The sequence below is a fragment of the Crotalus tigris genome, unplaced genomic scaffold (assembly GCF_016545835.1).
Source record: "Crotalus tigris isolate CLP2741 ecotype Arizona unplaced genomic scaffold, ASM1654583v1 scf7180000018563.1161478300:1536566, whole genome shotgun sequence".
Taxonomy (NCBI): Eukaryota; Metazoa; Chordata; class Lepidosauria; order Squamata; family Viperidae; genus Crotalus; species Crotalus tigris.
Genome location: NW_024097077.1, coordinates 1,031,872 through 1,047,779, shown reverse-complemented (window position 1 = coordinate 1,047,779; position 15,908 = coordinate 1,031,872). Strand labels below are relative to the sequence as shown.

The 15,908-nt window shown below is 43.5% G+C and overlaps 1 long non-coding RNA gene across 1 annotated transcript; it reads left to right on the top strand.

Moving 5' to 3' along the window:
- The first annotated feature begins 4,866 nt into the window (after window positions 1–4,866).
- LOC120313081 lies at window positions 4,867–8,893 on the top strand. The gene is made up of 2 exons (XR_005558033.1): window positions 4,867–7,684; window positions 8,300–8,893. It is a non-coding gene; the product is annotated as an uncharacterized LOC120313081 (long non-coding RNA).
- The last annotated feature ends 7,015 nt before the right edge of the window (window positions 8,894–15,908 follow it).

The window sequence follows — 15,908 nt, the reverse complement described above, 5'->3', positions numbered from 1 at the left end:
CAAAGTAATAGAAAATGAAGACATTAAAGTGCTCTGAGACTTCAGGATTCAAACAGAAAGCCACCTGCCACATAACACCCTGGATTTAACAGTGGTTGATAAGAAAGACAAATAGTGGACAGGACAGTGCCTGGAGACGGCAACTCAAAGAGAAAGAACTGGGGAAAATCATAAAATACAAAGACCTGCAAATAGAATTAGAATGAGTGTGGCAAAAGAAATCAGAGGTTGTCCCAACAGCAATGGGCAGCTTGGGTGCCATCCCAAAACACTCGGTGCGCCCCTTGAACTCCATCGGCATTGACAGAGTCCCCGTCAGTCCATTGCCGTTTTCCGTAGAGCATCTCGCTTCCTGCGATGGCGCCCCTGACACCAGCCAGCGCCCTCTGCCCATCCCGGGTTCTTGGGAAAGCTTCGATAGGTTGATAAAATGTCATATCTACTCTAAACATCTGGCGGACTGTGCAACCAACAACAACAACATCAATAGTCCCTTAGCATTTGGACAGCTCCCTTCTTGCTCACCATGTTAAGAACTAATTAGCTTTGGAAGTTCTTTTGTGCTGCACTGCTCCTCTTAAAATTCAGAGTAAGTCTTGGTTATGGCACGACAAATACCAGGGGGAAAGCCGGTTGGAGCATCTACCAGTCAAGAGTCCTGGAAGGCGAAAAGACTACGTCAAAACAGCTGGGGGGGGGGGAGGAAGGAGGCACAGCAGTGTGATTGTCGAGACACCCTTTTTTTATGCATTAACCCATGTAAGAAAAAGGGCAGGGCTTCGTCCACACGGTCGCAGCCCCCCGCTTACTTTGGGTCCTCACTGCAGACAATGCTGCTTCTGTCCAACTATTCTTTTCAAAAATTGGCTTCCTGTACAGGCTGTGGCAGAGCTGCACAAGCTCCTCATTGGCAGTGATATTGTGTATAAGAGTTGTCACTTCTTCTTTTTTTTGGCAAGCTCTATTGTCATTTTACAAAAGGCATCGATTCCCTCTGCAACCGCAGAAAGCCTTTTCCCCTAAAAGGAACATTCCTGGCACGGCAGATGCTCCCTGGTGTCTACAGGGAAACAAAACAGGCCTTGTAAAGCATTTTGGACGAAGGTTTTTCACAGAGCAGGAGGGTATTGTGGAGTACATTGGTGCTTCCTCCCTCCCCCCCCCTTTTTCCCCTTAAACATCATTTTTTCTCCTCCAGAGGCAAATAAAATGCACCCTTGATCATTGTGGTTGGCTTCAGCAAATAGAGAGTTGGAAATATTCTGTTGGTGTGGCATCCAGACACGTTTTCATGCATTATCTGCAAGTAAAAAGAGAACAAATGTGTTTGTGATGATTATTGCACTGCTTGTGCTTTGAGGAGACGGCAGCATCTAAGAGATGGAGGAGACACTGGTGCAAAGATAGGGAGAAGCCCTGAATTAGACACCCGCCCACTCCTTCACTATCAGCCGCTCTGCACAGAGGTTGCAGCAAGCAACTCAGCCCTGTAGTCTTTTGAAGGTCATCCAGCAAGGCCAAAACGTTTCTGGAAGAAGCGTGGATTTCAAGAGAGATGAGGCCTTTCAGGAATCCATCTCTCCCATTCCTATGTTTAAAAGCACCTCAGAATTTGAAAAATTGTAGAATCCAATGTTTCTCAACCTTGACAGTCTTAAGAAGTATGGACTTTTAGTGGCCAAGGTTAAGAAACACTAATCTATTCCATCCCTCTAGATGAGTTGCTCTCCATTCATGGTGAGATCTGTGCTTGAAGGAGCTGTATCTGCAGTGTATCCTCCTTCACCTTCCCCATCACAAAACACAAGTTAAATTTGGTTCTTGTCAGCATTCATCCTACTAGGTCAGGGGTCTTCAAACCTGGCCCTTTTATGACTTGTGGACTTCAGCTCCCAGAATTCCTCTGCCAGGCACGCAAGGGCCAAGTTTGAAGGCCCCTGTACTAGGTGGACATGTAGGGGAGAAGATCCCTCCCAACATTCTTCTTTGTCACGTGACTCGATCCTGGCACCCAAAGTTGGGTATAGTGATGAGGTCACCAGGAGTCACCTTTGATTGGAAAACTGGTTAAATGATTGTTTACTGGAGGATTACTGAGCAGAAGGAGCTAATTTGATGACAGAACGTTTGCAAGAAGCCCTCGTATCCAGAGGGAACAAGTAATGTCACACGTAAATGACACTATCGTACAAATGGTGGGGATTACTGAGGTCATAACAAAAGGGGCCTTGTCACAATTCCTACCAGAAGGCATTTCTCATTTTATTTATAAAAGTGAAGCTGAGGTATAAATAAATACATTTATTTATTAGCAGCACATATTCATAATGTTATATATTCAGTCATACAGTTATAGGCAGAGAGGGGTTTTTTTGTTTTGTTTTGATGGGGCATTATATGCACTGCCCTTTTATGTGTCCTGGTGTTGTGGGTGTGAGAGAGAAAGAGTAAGTTTAAAAAATTTGACATCTCAAGGGCTTTTTTTGCTGACCAAGCACTAATCGTCCATCATTTGCGAAACTGGTGTGTGCCACCTAGTGGTCTTTCTGGGTATTGTTTCAACTCACGTCTTGATTTTATTAGAGAAAGTGTTTCTTGATTGGAAAACTTTCTTCACAGGGGTCTGCAAAAGTTGTGGAATTGCTTAATCACTGTCAGGAAATCCCATATCTGAGTCTTACTTTGCCTGTGTTTGCTTACTATTCTTTAAAAAAGTAAATTTCCCTGAGTTATTTGTCTCTTACGGGTATTGGATTAAACATCCACTTTATTGGTTGCTAAGATAAATAAGTGCTAGGAGTAAACAAAATAAGTTATTATTATTAATAATAATCATATTCACACAGTCAGCCAGATGCTCAGACTGGATTTGGCATTTTGTCTACCTATCGAGTCCTTACCCAGGACCTGGGATAGGCAGATGTGGATGTTTGATGGTATTACAGATCTCGTCGCAGGATGGAAGCCATTCCTAGTAAGGCCGCCTTTTGCAATTGACTGATGGCGAATGTGTCAATGCCGATGATGGTGTCCAAGTGGTGCTCCAGCTGTTTTGGGATGGGGGGGAGAGAAGCAGCCCCTTGCTCCAGCTGCTCTGCAGGAGGCTGGCTCTGGCTTCTTAATAGCCACACCAGGGCTGGCTGAATTGCCGGGAGCCGACCTCTGGCCGTGACAGAGCATCCTAGCCGTAGAAGCAGAATCCTAGCCAGCAAATCATCGGCATTCCAGACCGGAGGGTGGTGAGACACCCTCACCCGCCTTTCCTCTTCCTCTGCTGCAGGGCTGGGGGACCGTGGCCCTCCTGGGACTTGCGTACGTCACCCCCCAGAATCCCTGAGCCAGCCTGGCTCCGCACACCTGATCCGGCGGGAGGAGACTTGTCACAACCAAGTGGGGAGGATTCGAGACTCACAGCACTACCTGGATCAGGGTAAATATATTTTAAAAGCAAATAGGAAATTTGGACACCTGAGCAGATGCCAACCCCTGGCCAGCATTGTCTCGACTCAGAGGTTACCAGGGCTGTATCTGGCCAGCACTGTTAGGAGAGACCACCACCAGGAATCCCTGAGCTGTGGAGCCCCTTCCCAAGCAAAATATCCTAGATGATGGCAGTCAGTTTCCAAGAAAAGTACACGAACGCATTCAGGAAATCATCTGGATCCAAGCCCAGCCTGACTTTTAGGCTATTGCGTGGGATCAGCTAAGGAAAGAAATGTCAAAAGGTGTCTTTCTTTTGCCAGTTGTGCTAACAGCTTTCTCGTTGCTTTCAGTGGTGTCAGATTAGAGTTCTTGCAGCAAAAGCTTTATGAATAATTGACTTGGAGAACAGCATGCTGTGGAAGGGCCCTGGGAGCAGCAAGCATTCTGCTGCTTTCTTGACATCTTGAAGACTTCCTTGTGCTCCTTTAATGAAGGTTGGGCTACCCAAAAGCTTTGTTCCAGGAATTAAATGCACAGAAACACCCACGTTGCAGTAAATACATCAAGCAGCACAATATCCTGGAAGTCACGCGTCGCTATTCTGAAAAATGTTCTTATTTTTCTTCCGTGCTTTGTCGGTTCCAAGCATTTGGCAGCACCCAGGCTAGGTTTTCTCTACTTGGGGCCCTCTGGGGAAGTGGGTGCTCGCCCCTTCGTGCTGACTGGGAATCCGGGGAGTGAGGGCTCAACGTGTCTGAAGGCCATTCATTTATTTGTTCGTTCGTTCAATCCATTTGTATGGCTGCCAGTCTCAGCAAGGACTCTGGGCAGTGAGCGCTCAGTCCATCCTCAACGTGGCTAGGAACTTTTCACCTGTGGCCAGGTTGCTCTCGCACTGTTCATGAATGGTTGTTGAGGGAGAGATTTCTACTCTCGGATTGGCGAAGTCTGTTCTCTCTATTATGCCAAACTCTGCTATTGACCTAGTTACTGATGTCTGGTTTTGTAGAATCTGACTCTTTCAAATTTGGGAAACTTCATGTATGCTAAGAGAGGGCAATTAGGTGGATAAAAATTTCATTTTTTTTCAATTCAGAATATAGTTGGAAGGGACCTTGGAGGTCTTCTAGTCCAACTCTATACCTATACCATTCCACACAAGTGGCTGTCCAGTCTCTTCTTAAAAATCTCCAGTGATGGAGCGCCCACAGTTTATGAAGGCAACTTCTGTTAATTGTCCTCATTGTTGGGTAGCTTCTCCTTAATTCTAGGTCGCTTCTCTCCTTGGTTAGTTTCCAACCGTTGTTTCTTGTCCTGCTTCAGGTGCTTTGGAAAATAAGTTGACCCCCTCCTCTTCTTTGGGGCAGCCCCTCAAATACTGGAATACTGTTATTATGTCACCCCCCCCCACTCCTTTTCTCTAGATTAGCCATACCCAAATGCTGCAACAAAACGCCAGATCAAGTTATAAAACATCTGGCTGACCGCATGACCAACCATTGTAATAACCACAAACAACATTCCGGTTTCAAATTTGGTACATGCAAGGATGTGAAGACAAAATGATTGCAATTGTTAGCTTTTTTTACGTTTTCATATAACTCAGAAGAAATAAGTAGAAGTAATAGGACATGCTGCATGTGTATTTATGAAGGTGAAGTCCGCTCCTCTAGGTTGCGTGAAAGGGCTGGGAACGGGGTGGTTGGAGAGAGGAGCGTCTGACTGGGAAATAGGTCTTTGACTCAGTGGATGTTGTCAGATTTATTAAGGCAGATCTTAACTAGTTCAAATAAATTTAAGGAGTTTCAAAACTGGTGAGATTTTTACCCTTGAGCAAAATGTTTCATGCCAGGTGCCTTATAGCCAACCCTTTTTATTGTTGACAACCACAGGACGAACAGGATTAAACACAAAGTTGCAGTTAATATATATGATGAAGGTTGGACTTACTTGAGAAGCAATTAAATCCTAGTTTTTGTAAGCAGGGAATCTGAGATTAAGATTTGTTTTTCTCAACAGCAGTGTGACTCTTCTACAACTTCAGTGCACATTTGCCTCAGTGGTGTCCTTCCAGAATAAAATGCACAACTCTAATGACTCAATATAATTACAATTATTATTTAAATCCTTCAGAACAGGCTGTCCTCAAGGAGGGCGTTGAAAAATTCAAGATGGCAGCCACATCTGTAAGATCAAAGCCTGTCCCTTTTTAAATGCATGTTGTGCCTGCACACATAGAAGGAATTTTTTTTTAAAGTCCTGTTGAGGGCAATTCCTGGCTCAGAAACTGAGCTTAAAAAGAAGCTAAAATAGATTGAGATCAATAGATGAAATAATATGAAGTTGTGCGTGAAGGCGTGTAATGAAAGCAATAGCTAAAATACAGGAAATCTCATCTTTGCCTTCCCACATTTGGTGTTTCAGACTTACTACTCTGAGATAGCGGTGGACCTGTTTGAGGCAGTAAATCAAGTTGCCCAAAATCATGAGCAGCAATAGTATATATTTTCCACCAGTTTTTGTTGGAATGCCACAGAAAATAGATGCATTCAAACTGTGATAAGCTTGATATATCTCTAAATTTCCCTTCAAAAAAAACATCCAAAACAAAAAAAGGAAAAAAGAAGAAAAAAGATGGAGATAGATTTGGGTCATCACCTGCCATTTAGGTTCTTGGCAGCTAAATAAACAATTTCAATCATTGTGGAGCCCATCTGCCAAAAGTTGCCTGCTTTACAATTAAATTAAATTGTTAGTGAGTGGGAAGAGAGAAATTAACACCAAGCTGTACATTTTCAGCATCAGAGTGATGTTTTTGATAATACATAGTTCTGCCTTGTGTAATGCCACATAAATGGTTCCGCCTGTTTCTGATAATTGTGACAGACGTGTGTATCAGCTATACATCTGGGATTGGTCTGTTACACCAAATATTCCTAATCTGTGCCATATGGAGCCTGGAGAGTGATCGTCAGCTCTGAATTTGCCATGAATTTCAGGGCACCTTCCTTCGGAGTAAATATAACATGGGCTATCTGAGGCACTACCTCTCCCCGTTACCTCAGCCTGCCCCGATAGACTTTGCAGAGGTACCACCAGCATTTGGGGGGGCCAGGAGACACGCCTTCCTTGCTGTGGGGCCCATTTTATGGAATATTATCACACACACCAAATTAGATTCGCTCCATCCCTTTTGGCATTTTGGAAATCCCTCAAGACCTTTTCATTTATGTAACCTATTAAAAATGCAAAAGTTTCTGAAAGTTCTTTACCGGGAAGTCAACTTTGTCTCAAACTGTTTTGCATTTCATATTTTTTTCTCTGCAGTTGAGATTGCAGATTTCAAGATGTCACCTATTAGGAAGAAGGTAAACTCAAGAGTCTCCTGTCTTTCTCCACAAGATCCTTCTCCACATTGCCAAGATTCATCAGAACAGGAGACGCTTCGCCAGACTCACGTTCTTAAAAGATGGGCCATTAGAGCAAATGCTGGTCGGATCAGAGGTCAGAAAGTATCCCTAGATAAGTGTTGGAATAACTCTGCTTTGCAGCGCCCGTTGTAATTTCTTAGTAGAAAAATACATCAAATGCAAATTTATCCTGGGAATCTAAACAAGTGCAACAAGTGTCCTGTAGAAGCCTGATAACATAAAAAAACAGATTTATGAATGTATTTATATCCCACCTTTATTATTTTTACAAATAACTCACATTGTGGTTTCTATCCGATACCTGTGCTAGTATCTGCTTTTCAAGATTGGAATCTCTCTTCTGTTGGCCCAAGAACTGTTCAGATCCCCTTCACCTGCTGATTATAATACTTCAATTTCAAGGTTCTCTTAAGAGTGAACTCATTAAAGTCCAAGGCTGAAGTGCAGAGAGTCTCTGTCCAGACAGTTCTGGGGTGGCAGAGAGGACCAGCCCCTGCCAGCAGTTCTTTGCTACTCTGGAGAGTTTGTGTTTTTGTCTTGCAGATGCCGAGGAAACAACACTGCGAGTGGACGAGCAGCGGCTGCCTGCGATTTAGACTGTCCTTTGGGGTGAGGTAGTAGGTTGTATAGTTTTAGGGTGAGACCCTGCCTGTCAGATAACTATACAATCTACTGTCTTTCCTGAAGTGGCTGTGATAGCAACACCGGAGCATCGTCCCGCCTTTCCAGAAGCCTCGTCATTTTTGGTGCATGATGTGTTTTGAGTATGAGAAATTCAAGCCAGGTTACAGTCCAAGAGCCTGTTTCTTACAACAAACCCACTCTTTTAGGTATACAACTCAACATCACCTTTGCATCTACAATTTTCTTTATTGTGCTGGTCAGAGTATGTAGCTCTCTTAGGAATTAAGAACTGTCCCCTTAAGGAATAGCCTTCTGGGTGATGTAGTTTATGTTACCTGGTCATATCTGTGTTCTGACTGGCCACTGGGAGGGACTTCGGTTTAATTACCAGATTTCCTGGCTTTGTGCTGCCAGCAGGGTCTTTGTGAATTCCAGCCAGGAGGACTTTATGCTCCTAAAACATGGAAGAAACTAACTCGTTTTACCTATGTGATGGATACAGATGATGCAATGAATGTCAGATGTATCTTCAGTAACTGTTGAGTTAATGTTAAAGAATGCCTGATGAATTAAAGCAGGGGTCTTCAAACTTGGCAACTTTAAGACTTGTGGACTTCAACTCCCAGAATTCCTCAGCCAGCAAAGCTGGCTGAGGAATTCTGGGAGTTGAAGTCCACAAGTCTTAAAGTTGCCAAGCTTGAGGACCCCTGAATTAAAGTAATCTCCATGAAACCTTTCCGTGGAGTTAATCTGCCTGCATCAAGCAATATCCAGCAGCAACCCCCCCCCCTGCTTGATCCAGGACATTTATTCTTTTTCAGCTATAATATATATATTGCAACTCGTGATTACAAAGGAAGCCCAAAAGGACATGACCAAGTCATGTGAGTCAAAATATCCTCCGATTTCTCAGGACCTGATCTGCCATGCAAGGAGGAGCCAGACCCAGCATGAAGGATGAAGGTCAGCTGAAGCGTCACCCGGCTTTCCAGCAGGGTGAGGTAGTAGGTTGTGTGGTTTCAGGGTAGTAATTTTGCCCCAATCAGGAGTTAACTATACAACCTACTGCCTTCCTTGAGGAACAGCTTTGCAGCCTCTCTGAACACTGAGCAGTACAAGCCTACATCGGTTTGATGCTACGTTCACATTCCTGCTTTATGCAAAACAAAACAAACAAGGACTGGGAAGAAGCTGAGAATTTCCTAGCAGAAAAGGAGAATTACAACTTTTCATCCCGTTCAGACACCTTCTTCAAGTTTTCACTATTTCAGGACAAATGTATACGTGAGTATTAAATCATTCTCTTTGTCAGAGCCTTTGTATCAATAAATCCCACTGTGTTTGCCAGTCAAGGCATGTTTCTAGAAAGACTCTAAATTATCTCAACACTGGAATAAAAGGTTTTGTGTTTTCAAGTATTGGTCTTAAGTGTCATTAGAACGGAATTAAATTGTCATGATTGTCTTTTTTCTCAGGGCTGCTAATTGACTTACATTCAGGTCTAGCATAGTAGAAAAAAAACTTGACACAAAACAGAAAGATTTCTGTTTTTATTGAGTTCAAGTAGATGCAGCCCACAACATCTTTCTGCAGGAGCACGTGTGTGTGTGTGTGTGTGTGTGTGTGTGTGTGTGTGTGTGTGTGTGTTCTAAAAAGCCAAGATGGTAGCCATGACTGCATGATTTTACTGGCAACACACAAAGAATGAAGCTTGAGGTTATGATTGTCCTCTGGACTTTTTCAACCCACATGCAGGCAGCCCTGCTTGGAAATATTCAGACAGCAAACAGAAACAGCCCTGGAGGCTCTTGTGAAAAAACAGCAGCCCTGAGGAAGATTTTCAGAGTAGTGAACTAGAAATCTCAGCCTTTGTGCCCTGCACCTTAAGAGTGAAAGGCACATCTGAGTCTTGGTGAGAGAATTGGCCGTGAAAGCTTTCTTCCCAAGGATAAATCTATCTGTATATTTCAGTAGACTGGGGGAAAGACCCTCTAGCCTAGTGGTTCTCAACCTGTGGGTCGGGACCCCATTTGGGGTCGAACGACCATTTCACGGGGGTCGCCAAACAAGGCTGTCCACCATTTTTTTCCCCTTTTCTTTGGCCACGGCCCTGGCACCCGGTGATATATAAGTGGTGGGGGGTCACCACAACATGGGGAACTGTATTATGGGGTCGCGGCATTAGAAAGGTTGAGAACCACTGATCTAGCCTTAGTCACTGTTGCCCACCAATAGCCAACACAAGTATTTCGATCCAATTCATATTGTAATAGAACAGAATATTCTTCATTGGCCAATGTGTGTGACTGAGCACACACAAGGAATGTGTCTCTGGTGCAGAAGCCCTCAGTGTACATACAAGCAACAAGGGATAAATCTTGATCGTAATCATAAAATATAATCATCATAAATCAGTGATAGTCATAGGATACTAAATCAGTGGTTCTCAACCTGTGGGTCGAATGACCATTTCACGGGGGTCGCCAAACAACGTGATCCGCCATTTTTTTGTCAGCTGGCGGCACCACGCATGCGCACATGCGCACCGCGCATGGGGGCGCATCCTTATGACTGGGGTCGCCACAAAAAAAAGGTTGAGAACCACTGTACTAAATAAACAAACAACATAAATCATAATAGGATACCAAAGGAAGGCAATCAACATAAATCATGAGATACAAATAACACAGTTATAGTCAAAAGAAGCTTAGGAAACAGGAAAAATGAAAAGATGAGAAGTGTAATAGGTAATACAGCCCTCTACCAGGTTGTCTGACATCCTAATAGGGCACAGAGGGTGTTGTGGGAATTGGTTGTGTAGCAGAGTGATGGTTGTGGGGGGAGAATCTGTCTTTGTCTCTGGTTGCTTTGGCGTGCAACGCCCTACAGCGTCGCCTGGAGGGAAGACCTTGAAACGGTTGATGTGCAGGAGGTGAGGTCTCAGCCCTCCTTCTGGCCCGTGCAGGATACAGGTCCTCAGTGGAAGGCAGGCTGGCTGCAGCTGTTTTTTTTCCCCTCAGTCCTAACTATCCGTTGGAGTTTGTGTCTGTCGTGTTTGGTTGCTGTGCCAAACCAGACAGTTACAGAGGTGCAAATGACAGACAAAAATTTGCATGTCTAATTAAAAAGGCATCTACATTTTATTTGTGTGTCTTTGGGGGGAGGACGTGTTCTGAATGGAGCCCCACCAGCCTTTTCTCAGTAGCAGCAGCAGCAGGTTCTCCGCCTACCAAGAGTTGCAGAACTACACACCACGCCATACAAAGCAGATTCAACTTTATGCCGCATTTCCCAACGCTGGGAGGTTGCCAGCCTGGGCTTCAGTCACCCAAAGAATGTGGATTCTGCTACGCTGAAATCTAAATGCGAAGAGTCCTCCATTTACAGCCATTCACTTAGTGAGTTTTCCAAGATATAACAGCACTGGAAAAGGTTGCGCTTGTGATCCTTGAGCATCCCCACTGTCATGTGATCAAATTTGTGTGCTTGGCAACTGGCCTGCCACTGTGACGGTGGCAACATCCTGGGAACCGTCGTTTGTGACCTTCCCAACCAGCTTCCAACAAGCAAAGTTAATAGAGGAAGCTGGATTCACTTAGTGACGGCATGTTTCACCTACCTGCAATTATTCACTTAATCGTGGTTGAAATGATTGTAAAATCAGGCACGACTCACAATTGAGTGGAAATTAGAAATTCTGGTCCCGATTGTGGTTACAAGTCAAGGACTGTCTACAAATGTCATTGCTGTATTAAGCCTACCTTGTAGTTCACACATGCACATGCACATGGCCCACAGGTAAAAGTCGTAGTAGAGGGCTGGACTAAATTCTTCCTTCCCGATTACGATCAGCAAAAACTCACACAGACAACTAGTTTTAACAAAGCAGACATACTTTCAGTTTCAACTGGAACAGCCAGGCGTGAGGTGTTTCTCCGCGTTCCCTACAGGTAGGCGAGAGACAGGTGGAGCTGATGTCTTTTGCCATCCAAGCGCCAACACAGTTGCAAGCAAGACAGACAGACTTTCTCCCCTTCGTGAGACTTCTGCCTTGGCTGAAGGAGGAGGACGCTTCCTCTTCTGCCCATCTGTAACACACCTGGGCAAGGGATTCGGGAACACAGGCAGTTTTTAAAACCAACACCTTTCGGCTGCATCACATTCCTTCTGTTGTTTTCAGTGTAAGTAACCCTTGGCCCAAACAATTCCCACCTCGGCTAATTTTCATCACCTTGAAACTCCTGTTGAAGACAGGATCTCACTTTTGGGGTTTAACCCTGATTAAAGGAAATCTGTGTGAATCTTGTTCATCTGGTCACGTGTTCCTGTTTAGGAGCTTGAGATCAACACATGCAAATCTGGTCTTCTCCCCAAATTAGCACACACATACACACACAAAATGCAAGGATAAACTTCTGCAACTCAACACTTGCGTGCCAGCCTGCTGCTAAATTCGCAGAAGTGAGTTTTGCAAAAATGCATATCGCTAAGGCACAGCTAAGCCATTTGCAGACACCTTCTGGAAGAAAAGAACAAAGACCTTGTCCGTGTCTGCTGCTGTTCTGGTTGATCGTTCAATAGTGTGCATGTGTGTTAAGATAATACCTCTCCAATTTGTAATCCTAGCACTGCTTCCGAGTAGGAGAAAATGGCCAAGAGAGCTTATATTTAAAAGACTATTTAAAGGCTTTCGTTCTAACAGGATCAGGTGCCTTCCTGGACATTATTTGAAAACAGTTGAAAGATGATGGCAAATACCAAGCAGGAATCATCAGCAGGAACAGCTAAAGGAAGATGTTTGATGTTTAGATCTAGATCTTTCATGAGTATTGAGTCTAGTTTTTAGGGACCAAACTTTTCATTCACTTGCAATCCTAAATCTATCCTTTTGTAGCCAACATCTTGGAAAGAATAAGCCGAGGTCACCTCCCTGCTTCATCCAAGTCTCGCTAGGCTTAGTTGGAGCCTCACCCTCTGCCTTCTGTCCTCCGCTGAGCTTCACCCAGGTTGATTTACAAAGCTTCCATGATCTCACTAGGTCACACAGTGCTGTCTCAGTTAATGTTCACTGCATCTTTCAGATTTATAATGGCTTTTAAGCCAGGCTGCACTGTACATGATGAAAAATAACACTTGAAAGAAAGAAAGAAGGGAAAAAACTCTGTGAGGATTGGACATCAGAATGGTGCAATGGCTGGAGATGCAGAGCCATTTTCTCTCCCTGCATTTTTGAGCTCTGATCATTTCGTAGACCCACCAAGACGGAATCTGCATGTGAGCTGAAAAAGAGAGGCTTCCGTGGGCTTCCTGTTGATTACACTTTCCAAAGCAAAAGACGGAACAAAGCAGTAGAAAATGCAGACACATATTTGGCAAACTGGAACAGTAAAATCAGGCCTCTTTCAAGTCAGGTTTGGCTTCTAATGACTGGAAACATCCAGGTAACTTTCTTGACTTCTAATGACTGGAAACATCCAGGTAACTTTCTTGACAACAGTTAGCAGCACGTTGCTTTATATTTGCGCTCTTCAGAAACATTTTCTGGGGCTTCCCGGCATTTCCCATTCAAATATTAACCAGGTCTGATCCTACTTAGCTTTGGGGGATCAGTCAAGGCAGAAACGAGAAACGTAGAATGTCTTGGCATCACATTTTAATGGGTGCTTCTCAGCTTGAAGATGGGTAGACTTCAACTCCCAGAATGCCCCAGGCAGTAGGCTCATTTGGAAATTCTGGGAATTGAAGTCCACACATCTTCAGGTTTTTCAGGGTTAAGAATACTGTCTTACACCCATTCTGACAAACAGGTATTATTCAATTCTTGAAATATATAGTGGATGGGCCAAACATTAAAGCATATCTGCCCAGAACCATGGCTAAAAGGAAATTAAACTATGGCTGTCCCATTTTTCTGTGCTTTCCCAGGTGATCAATATTTTCCGCAAGAGGCCACCACTGAAAGGATACCAGCATCCAGCGGCCACAAGATGGTGCCAAAAAGCTGAAGGTCTCTCCCCGTCTCGGTTTCTCTCTGTGTGTGTGTTGTGTGTGTGTGTGTGTGTGTGTGTGTGTGTGTGTGTGTGTGTGTAGCTGAATTACAAATCCAAGAATCCCCCAGCTGGAAGGAAGTCCCTGCATCTTAAGATTGCCAAAGTTGAGTAACTCTGCTCTGGAAGTTTTATTTTTACATGTATCATCCACAAAATGCAAGTGAAAAAAGGCACAAAAAGTTTCAGACAGTCATGTCCACCATACTGACTCTTTTTGACACACACACACACACCCACCCTGCAGATTTCTCTGGAATTGAAACACTTAACAGTTCACACCTTTTATTGTAGCAATTTCTGTCCCTCTCCTTGGTTGAAATTATAGAGATTTGAATAATAAATTGCAATCTTCCTACCAGTCCCAGTGCTTAAGATGTGGCTGATTTTAGATAATGAAAAACACTATTGTGCACCTATTATGCTGTGGTGGCGCAATGATTAGAAGACAGCATTGCAGGCTGACTCTGCCAACTGTCAGCAGCTCGATTCTCACCTGCTCAAGGCTGACTCGGCTTTCCATCCTTCCGAGGTTGGTAAAATGAGGACCCAGATTGTTGGGGCAAATAGTCTGACTCTGTAAACTGCTTAGAGAGGGCTGTGAAGCACTGTGAAAAATGGCATATATGTCTAAGTGCTATTGCTGTTGCTATTGTTATTTAGAGATTTATGCATTTATTAATTTATTACACATTGTTTTATACTGTTCCACTCAAAATGAGTCCCGATGGTTTACCATGTACATAAATTATTATGAGTTTACTTAATAAAAAAATCAGTATGTTCCAGCAACAAGTACATTAATAAAGAAAAGTATGGGGAAGTATTATTGCTTCCTTAGCATTTAACTGATGAACTAATTGAATATTGCACGTAGTGTTAGAAAAAACACAGATACTTCTAAACTAGTTGAGTTCCATGGAGCTTAATGGAGGTGTTTTCAGGGTGTGGTTAAAAAAAAAAATTATCTACTAAATTGATAGGCCGTCCATCTCACTATCAAGCAACTCTAATAAATGATGAATAGACAGCCAATCAGTAGTTGATGGGTTAATACAGATCTTATTTCCTAGACCTTTGCTTTTCTGGGCGGGATATCAGCCTAACCTGCTGTGTTTATCTCAGATCCTAATCAATTATATGAGCAACCTCAAACCCTTGATCATAAGATCAGCCACCTTTTATAGGGAGTTAGGCTAATCAGCTGCTTTGATCTGTTTATTTGCAATGGATTTGCCTGGAGGATGTTTCATGACAACAACCAATGAAGCTAGTGAAGAGCTGCTGGGTGTCCTTTCTTAGTCCACCCCTGAGAGAAGAAGCACTGTATAGACCTGGATCCCAGGCCGGCCTGGTGCCCAAAATTGCAGCGTGGTTGATGGAGTTCCTGATAGGCAAAGAGAGGTCAGGCAGGTCCTCGTTTTACCTGTCTTCCTGTCATAATGTGAGGCCTAGCCCAAGAACGACACAGAAATCCATCCAAAGTTCAGTTGTTTATTGGCTCGCGCCACAGAGACAGAATCATGCCAGATTAAACCCTTGGCACTCTCAGCCTATCAGAGACCCCAGGAGATTCCAGGGAGGGGCTGGGCAAACTCTTCTCCTCCTCCTCCTCCTCCTCCTCCTCTGATCCAGCTCCAGGCTGTGCTGCCTCTTGTCTCTCTTTGGAAAGCGATCTCTTTTTCCTAGAAAACTGCCACTTCACTGTAGCCTTCATACCACCTGCCCCTTTTGTAGACACAATCCATCACCCACAGCATTCCTATTACGCTTGTAATAAAATGCTTCAGAACAGCCACCGTCCATGCATCTTATTTTCTTCCCTGACTCCACAGGACAAACAGTGGGGTCTAAACCCACATTTCCAGATGCAAATTCTTCTGTCCACTTGTGCTACCTTCCAGCTCTATATACCCGCTGTAGCTAAAGCCACCCATTCATCTTTATAAAACTGTCACTATTATTCTCAGAAATTAAAAAAACACTTAATTGATAAGCAATATGACCGCATAAAACTGGTATTTTAATTTATCCATGGTACAGAAAACATCAGCATGCAGATGGACTCAGTTTCGTTCAGACTGTCATTACCTGTTGCTTTCTGGTTATTGATGTACTCGTGTGCATATTTTGTGATAATCCTCCAAGATTAATATCTGTACAAGGAATTGAATAGACACAGTTGGCAAGTGTTTATTTATTTATCCTGCAAATATTGCTACATCAACTCTTACTTACATCACAAATGTGATTATGCATATTAATAAACATATTGTGTTTATTCCAGCTCAGGTTAAATGGAATTTCTACCCATTAAATTAAAAAAAGAAGCAAGACAAAACACGTTCCTTTGAATTTGCAGGGATTTAATGCAAGAAATAAA